Genomic DNA, 8,480 nt, shown 5'->3' on the forward strand with positions numbered 1-8,480 from the left:
AAGCCAATAATTATATCAATTCAGGCTTTAGTGAACCCCTTTGCAAACACCAAAAGAGCAAAGAAAGGAATTAGTGCCCATTCTAAGTTGGGATGGAGAGAATTCAAAGATAACCTAATTCTATTAGCTCATGAACAGCTTTTCTAGCAGCTCTGGTAAATCTTTCTAAAACATGTTTTAAAACTCCAAGTACAATTTCCTTTTTGCACATAATTGGGGAATTGTTTTTTTAAAGGCCCTTTTTAATGTCAATTAATTGTATTACGTTGTTGGAATTGAAGCTGTCGCTGTTTTAAACAGCATCAAATGAATAATTCATGGGGGGGATAATTTCGGAGCTGAGTACTGAAATATTTAAAATGGGATGTAAATTAATATATATCCAACAGGAACCTGTTCTTATGAATAATAGTTCAACAAATGCAGGGATGTTGCTTAGTGTTGCGGCACTTATTACACTTGTCTTCTGCTCCTTCACACATAGTCATTCTTTATTACATTTTCCTTCAAGGTTAGGGTTTGGGGAGACATGTGTGTTACTGCTAAGCAGCAAAACATACCTGTAGACATCTCCTAGAGCAGGGCTTTAGCCTTTGAACATTTATCAGTCAGGCAGTTATGAAAAGTTCAGCCAGGTCAATATTTTCATTTACGGAAATAGCTGATGCTATCTCAGTGTGAACAAATATTTATGGAACATCTTGCTAATCCTGAATTAATATTATGAATGAGGTAGGAAACACTCATGTTTAAGGAGTATCACATTTATCACAACCTACAACCAAGGCAGAAATCCTTTCTCTTTTTTAATTGAGTATCTCTGTTGAATTCTGAAACCTCTGTAGAAAGTTTAGGCATTCTAGCTTATCCAGTAAACTGCTTGCAAACTGTTGGAGCATCCTGGCCAAGTGTTTTGCTTGAATGTCCATAAACCCCAGTCCACCTTTTGATATGGTTAGGCTTCAGTCACAAAGACAGAGTTCCACGTGCATCCAGCAGACAGTTCCTACAATGGGTTGCGTTGTAACATATTGTTAGGCATGTGAGTGAAGGGCTGCTAACCTCTGGGAGGGCAAAGAGTTCCTGCCACCAAAAAATGCTGAAGCATCCTACCTGGCTCTAAGAACAAGCTGGTTCTAAGAATGACTTCCTGCCTGACACCTACAACACTTCTTCTGAAGCCACCATTATCTAGCAGCTTCATTAACTTTACTCTTAGCCACTTATAGCTTTACTGTGTACATTGCACAATATACACATTAATATCTGCCACATTTTCTCAACGGAGAAGTTTTGAGCATACTCTAAAGCAGACTGTTATTTCAGCCTTTAGGTACTCAAATAGGTGTCATCAATTTTGGACCACGAACTTAAAAAAAGAAAGGAAAGAAATAAAAGCCATTGGATAATTTCACTAGAACAACAGGATTTGGTGCTTCCAGACTGCAAAGTAATGCAATTAAGGAACTCTGTTTTATTTTTAAAAGATGAATTCATATTTTGCTTTCCACCTGGTGCATTGCCTTTATGTCACATCATGTTATATCTTGTCATTCTCTGCTCTAGCAAACAAGATGTACTGAGATGAGATGTGATTTGACACCTTCATAATGAATGTGAAAGATATAACTTGCCAAGTCAGAATTACTTTTTAAGAGAATCTTTCCGTCATAATGGAGGAGTTGAGGGCCATATCTTTGTCAATGGCAAATAATCACTCCTCCTGCAGGGGAAAGAAAGGCAGGAAAGTTATAAAGATGTTTCTCACAGATAAATGTAGCATAAGCCCTTCTTCACCCCTAATCAGCAGTAATAGAAAGAGAGGGCTGGATCCAGAAGACTGTTCTCAGTTGGAGTAGGTGCCTTTCTTCAACTGAAGCTCCTTTGTCAGAGGAAGGTCCTGTAGATCCAACCCAGAATTAAGAGCCAGTGTGGTATAATTTACAATTGTTATAGGGCTAACTTGAATGTGGGAAGTCCAGGTTCAAACCTAAGCCTATCACCCATGAAGGTCGCTGGACAGTGTTTGGCAGCTGCCCTTCCTTATTTCAGGGCTGCACTAAGGATAAAATGAGTGGTAATTACCACAAATGACTAGAATGTGTGAGAAAGAAGTCTAACGGAGCAATCCTATGGCCGCTAGACAGCAGCTAGATGGCCATAGGATATCTGGATTTCCAGGAACCAACCTCGGAGCCCGCGCTCTGAGGTCAGTTCCTGGAGAACCCACCTCCCCCCACTTCTGCGCTGTCTCAAAGGCAGCGTGCTCCGCACTTGCAACAGGAGTGCGGAGCGGCCGAAAAGGGGCATTCCAGGGGGTGTTCCGGAGGGCAGAATTGCCTGCAGGACACATCCAATGTGTCAAACAGCAGCCTCCTCCCCCGCTCAGCCCTCCCGAAGCTAGACAGCCACAATCAGCTGTCTAGTTGAAAATGCAGGGCAGGAGGAGCGGGGAGGGAACAATCCCTCCGTTCTTCTCCTGCTCTGCATTGGAAAGGCGGTCACCTTCGAGTTCAGAGATGGCCGCCTATCTGAATAGGATTGCACTCTAAATTATATAAAGTAAACATATTGCTTTGAGAAAATCTGATCCCATATGCAGAAGTCAAAGAAGTATGTGCTATAGTTTCCACCTAGCAAAGATAAGGTTGTCTGACTCATTTAATAAATAAATTATTTTTTTACGTTTATATCCTGCCCTTTCCTCTAAGGAGCCCAAGGCAATGTAAATGATCCACCTCCTCTCTGCTTTATCCTTACACCAACCCAAAGAAGTAGGTAAGGCTGAGAGGCAGTGTCGGGCCCAAAGTCACCCAGTGAGCTTCATGGCTGAGTGGGAACTATTTTGTCCTTTCGTTTCATCTCAGTGTAAATTCACATGAACCATAAAATGCAGTGTGGTATTAGCATGGGTACCAAAGTCTCTAGAGACGACATCATGGAAGTCCATAGGGTTTTGCACATTCAGGGAAACATCAGCAGGCAGCAATGATAACAGTACAAAGTATCTTATTCAAATTCGCCACGTTAATTAATCTGAAGTAGCTCCTATCTGGACAACAAAACCTATACTTCCCAATGTCCTTCTTTTGTAATGGTCTTACAGCATAATGGTTACAAGTGGGCAGCTCACCCAGGCCCCCCTCAAAGCTAAGGATGTCAGAGAATTCCGCCAAGGATCTCGGGGAAGCCGAATGCCAGCGCATTCGACCCCCTGAAATCGGTGGCGGAACAGTCTGCCACCCCGCCTACCTCCCCGGGATGAGACTTACCTGGGGCGGATCTTCCTGGCAGCGGCGGCTCCGGCGGCGGCTCCGGCGGCGACTCCGGCGGCGGTTCGGCGGCAGCGGCTGCAGTGGCCGGTCTTCCGACTGGCTGCCGCCACCACCATTTCCAATTAAAAAAAAAAAGACGTGATAGGCTACGTAAAGATTTACGTAGCCTATCACGGCTAGGTTTTTTTAAAAAAATGTGATAGGCTACGTAAATGTTTACGTAGCCTATCACGGCTGACTTAAAAAACAAAACAAAAAATGCGCGTACGCAAGTGGCGGCGGCCACAGCCGCCACCATTTGCGTTCCTTATTTTGGCACATCTTAGTCTACTTCAAGATTTACGTAGACTAAGAAGGCGAAAATAAGGGGAACGCAAATAGCATAGCGTCCGCTACGCTATTTGCGTTCCCCTTATTTTCGCCATCTTAGTCTACGTAAATCTTGACGTAGACTAAGACGTGCCAAAATAAGGAACGCAAATGGCGGCAGCTGTGGCCGCCGCCATTTGTGTACGCGCGTTGTTGTTTTTTTAAGTCAGCCATGATAAGCTACGTAAACATTTACGTAGCCTATCACGGCTGACTGCAGGGATGCAAACGGCGGCAGCTACGGCCGCCGCCATTTGCGTTCCTGCTAGGGATGGCGAAGAATTTCTCCCCGAAACTTCGGGGGGCCGAGCGCCAACGTGTTCGGCCCCCCGAACAAGTTTCGGGGAGAAATCCTCCGCACCCTCCCCACCCCCCGCACCCCCCCCCCAGGACGGGACTTACCTTCGCCGAATGTCCCTCCCGGCGGCGGGTCCGGCCGGCGGTTCGGCGGGTGTTCGTGCGGGGCGGGAGCGGCAGCCGGTCTTTCGACCGGCTGCTGCTGCCGCCATTCCAATAAAAGAAAAAAAAATGCCCCCGTGATAGGCTACGTGACGATTAACGTAGCCTATCACGGCTAGATTTGCAAAGTCAGCCGTGATAGGCTACGTAAATCGTCACGTAGCCTATCACGGGTGACTTTTTTTAAAAAAAAGTGCATACGGATAATGGCGGCCCCCATAGGGAGCCGCCATTCCCGTTCCTTATTTGGTCACTGTAGTCTACGTAAATCTTTACGTAGACTATGGCGAAAATAAGGGCAACGCAAATAGTGTTGCCCTTATTTTCGCCGTAGTCTACGTAAATCTTTATGTAGACTACAGCGACCAAATAAGGAATGGGAATGGCGGCTCCCTATGGGGGCCGCCATTATCCGTACGCACTTTTTTTTTTTTTAAGTCACCCGTGATAGGCTACGTGACGATTTACGTAGCCTATCATGCCTGACTTTGCAGATCTAGCTGTGATAGGCTACGTTAATCGTCACGTAGCCTATCACGGGGGCGTTGTTTGTTTTTTTTTAAACTTTCGAGTTCGCGGCCGGGCGAGGCGGGAAGCCTCCCCCTGGCCTGAATTTCGGCCGGGGCGAGGCAGGAAGCCTCCCCCCGGCCTGAATTTCGGCCGGGGCGAGGCGGGAAGCCTCCCCCCCCGGCCTGAACTTCGTGGGGGGAGCAGCGAAGCGCCTCCCCCCCACTGCGAACAAGCTTCGATGACAGGTAAGTGACTTTCGTCCACCCCTAGTTCCTGCTAGCCAGCGGCCGGATGTCCGGCTGCTGGCGGAGCCAGCCGGCGGCTCCGCAGAATCCCTGTGGAGCACAGCCGGCTGGCAAGGATTCCAGGGGGGGAGGAACGGAGCGCCTCCCCCCCCATCCAGGATTCCGGGGGGAGGGACGGAATGCCTCCCCCCCAACATCAGCATAATCCGCGAAAGGTAAGTGATTTTCGTACATCCCTATTCAAACCTAGCAGCAGCTCTGTTTAGACTAGTCCTATGCCAAAAATTTCTCCCACTGTTTTTGACTATTCTCATTCAGTTTGATAGAAAAGAAATTGCTCTAGAAAATAAATTCAATGGTGAAGAAAATTTTCTTCTGCACACAGCTCTAATTTAGATTATGTTTTGTTCTTTTCAGGGTTCAGAGTAAGATCTGCCCATGGAAAACAATGGAGAAACCTAGCATTTAACTTAGCCATGACTAGGCAGAAGTGTTTTTTGTGAAAGCCACAAATACACAAGGTAGGAAGAACGACAATTGTCACATTCACTGTGAAGCCAGAAGTTCCATCTCCAAACCATGACATGAACTACTTTAGGAGTTTCTTGACTCTATGTTTTGTTTCAACATTCTGTTAGTCTTGGTGAAGGAGAAGACGTTTTTAAGCTGAAATGCAACCTCGAGGAGGCTGTGAAGTGGAACTGCAGGGAGGGCTTGATTGGAGAAATGGTCTGCAGGGAAAGCATTAAGTAACCTCCGATGCTACTCCTATAAACAAAAGTAAAAACCCACAGCTTCATTTAAACAAACAAACAAAACAAGCAGTTGGGAGAGCTCTCATGCATCTCCATGGCTTGTCTAGTTTGGCCCAGCTGGCCATTATTTTTTTCTTATTCGAGAAACCTCACTAGTCAACTAGAAGTTGACTCCTACTTCTCTTTCTGCCCCAGTATTAAGCATTCGATCTCTTAACCTCATGTGTCACCACTTTCTTTTCCACTCCTTCCTTTGACCCTACTGTGGCTGAAAGGAAGGAAAATAAGTATGTTTATTACACCCTTGGTACACATGTATACTAGGTTTTAAATCTACTTTATTCAGTTGCCCAGGAGGAGACAAACATGAACTGTTTTGGACCCCTTGGATCTGCCCTTGGTAGCCCACCCTCTGTCCCACTAGCCATAGTGGTCACCAGTCAACACTGCTTGGGTGATGAAGGAGCTACATATATGTGGCTCAGATACATCTTTCCCCTCTGCCTGATCAGCCTGTTGGAATACAGGCAGTATTTGAAGCATTTGTTTTGAATGAAGGATTGCTGGTCTGCAAACATTTTTATATTTTCTCTCCCCATTCACCCACCCCCGCCACCCAACTATCACTGCTACCACTTCTTTGGAGTTATAAATAAATGTAAGAGAGGAAAATTATACGAGGTAGAAATGGACTAAATATCTCAGTACAGTCCTTAGCATGTGTGAATAGTTTAACTTGATATTTACGTATATAAACTGCAGCCTTGCAAAACTGCCATGAAAATTTACTCACACAGCAGAAAATCTGCTCACCTGCCGTTTCTTCTGATGATTGATGATAATGAAAAAACTAATATTTAACTCGCTTGTCAAAAAAATTTCTCACTCACTGGCAGGTGGGCAGGAGGATTTTGCAAGCCTGATATAGTTTAACATATTATCTGATTCTCCATATCTTTTAAAAATATTTCAAGTCCAATGAAAATAATAGATTCACTGCAAGATATTCTGATCTGCTTTTTTATTGCACAAAGACGTGAGCCCATACACTGTGTTCCTCATCATGAGATAAAGAGGATACATAGTGTAGTAGTCTTTCCTGTCTATGAGCTCCACGTTCTGTCTGCTGAAATTCACAATTCATTTCAGACAGTATATGGATGGCGAAGATGTTTAAGTGTTAATGTTATCAGTCTTCAATGTAATGCTCTTCAAGTGTCCTCCATTTTGAAGGAAATCCCCATATTATTTTTCTCTTTTCTAACATTTCTCTTGCTAGCTTTGAAAAATCTGGTCCGTTGCTATAGGGCAACCTTCATTGTCATTCAATCTTTCAGGAATATAAAGGTACCATGCATGAACTGTGATGGCCATCAGAAAGCAGAATGCTTTCTATTAAAGCATTATCTATTAAAACAGCTTGGGCTTCTTCACACGGAGCTTTTATCCTGCTATTGAGATTGATTACTCATGGACATTTGTGGGTACTTCAGATGACATCGTCAACCTCCAGGGCGTCTCCCGCACTAAATGACCTTTATTCCATTTTTTTTAAAGATCGGACATAATGAGCTATCAAATTACAGCACTTGGGGAGTTAGACCACAGCACCATCTAGCAGCTGTATAATGAAACATATGGAAGACTCAGATAAGGGGGGAAGGGGCGGGGGGAAGGAAATGTGTGTAAAGGGAGTCCAGCATTATCCTGCATTGAAAACAGAAGCAGAAAGCCCCGTTTTAAATGTGGGATTTTAGGCCAGTGTAGTAGAGATGCTCATTATCTTGTCAAGAACGGGTTTAACAGGCAAGATATTTCAGGTATAGGTCTATAGGATAGCTTGCTTCAGAGAAGAGAGTTGAACCACTGCATCTGTTCAACTGCAATGAAACCTCCAACTGCTGTCAACCAGGGCCAAACTACATGTGATATTATAGCTGTGCACAAATAGTCTCTAGAAATTTTCCACCCTATTTGTCGGCAGAAAAATTGCGGGGGGGGGGGACTATTTCACTAAATTTCTCCAGGGAGAGGAGAAATTCTCCAACAGTTTCTCAGAGCAGGGCTCACCATAAGCAGCGGTTCTTTCTTTTTTCCAAAGGGTTTTTAGTTGTTGCACTGCCACCATTTTGATGGTGCTTTTGAGCTTACCTTATCATGACAAGGTGGCCGAGGATGTTGTGTGTGTTCTTTCTTTCTACTACACATCTCTCCATCAGTCTGCAGCCCCCTGGCTGGCTGCACTTCCTGATCTGGAAAAGCCCTGTGGGGGTGGAGTTATGAACTGGGTCTATGTGTGGCAATGACAAGAACATGCAAAATCCCCCCCAATTCAAAGTCATAAGTCATGCTCTTATGAACGCTACTACCATGTATGCTGAAAACAAGGAATCTGCATGTTCAGTCAGGAAAAAAAAAAGGCACAGCAGATTTCATCGTGTGATTCAGGGGCTGCTGTTAGTTCTGGTCTGTGAAAACTCCAGTACTTTTGACCCATCCTTAGATATGGTGCTTCAGATATATAGTCAGGTAACCAGAGGTCTGGTTCAAATTTTAAAAAGCCACTGATAGCATTGGGTACAGCTATTAAACCCTGGTACGTGCCTATGGTAAGATATACTTAGAGGCAGTGAGGGTGGCAAAGAAACAACATTTCACTGCCTCCATTCAATCTTCCAGATGCTGCCCAGTGGAGTTTCTTAGGGTCATTCCTGGCCTATTACATGCTGGCCCTAAGGAGACTGTAGAGCCATCTGAGGCCTGCTGTAATTCCTTTGCTAGGCACTTCCAGGATAAAATTGCTTGCATCCACCGGGATGCGGGACTCCAGTCTTACAGCAAGTGAATCTGGTGAGGTGTCCAGAGCA

This window comes from Heloderma suspectum, chromosome 5 (assembly GCF_057233095.1).
Source record: "Heloderma suspectum isolate Gila_16-S chromosome 5, 16-S_ref, whole genome shotgun sequence".
NCBI classification, from domain to species: Eukaryota; Metazoa; Chordata; class Lepidosauria; order Squamata; family Helodermatidae; genus Heloderma; species Heloderma suspectum.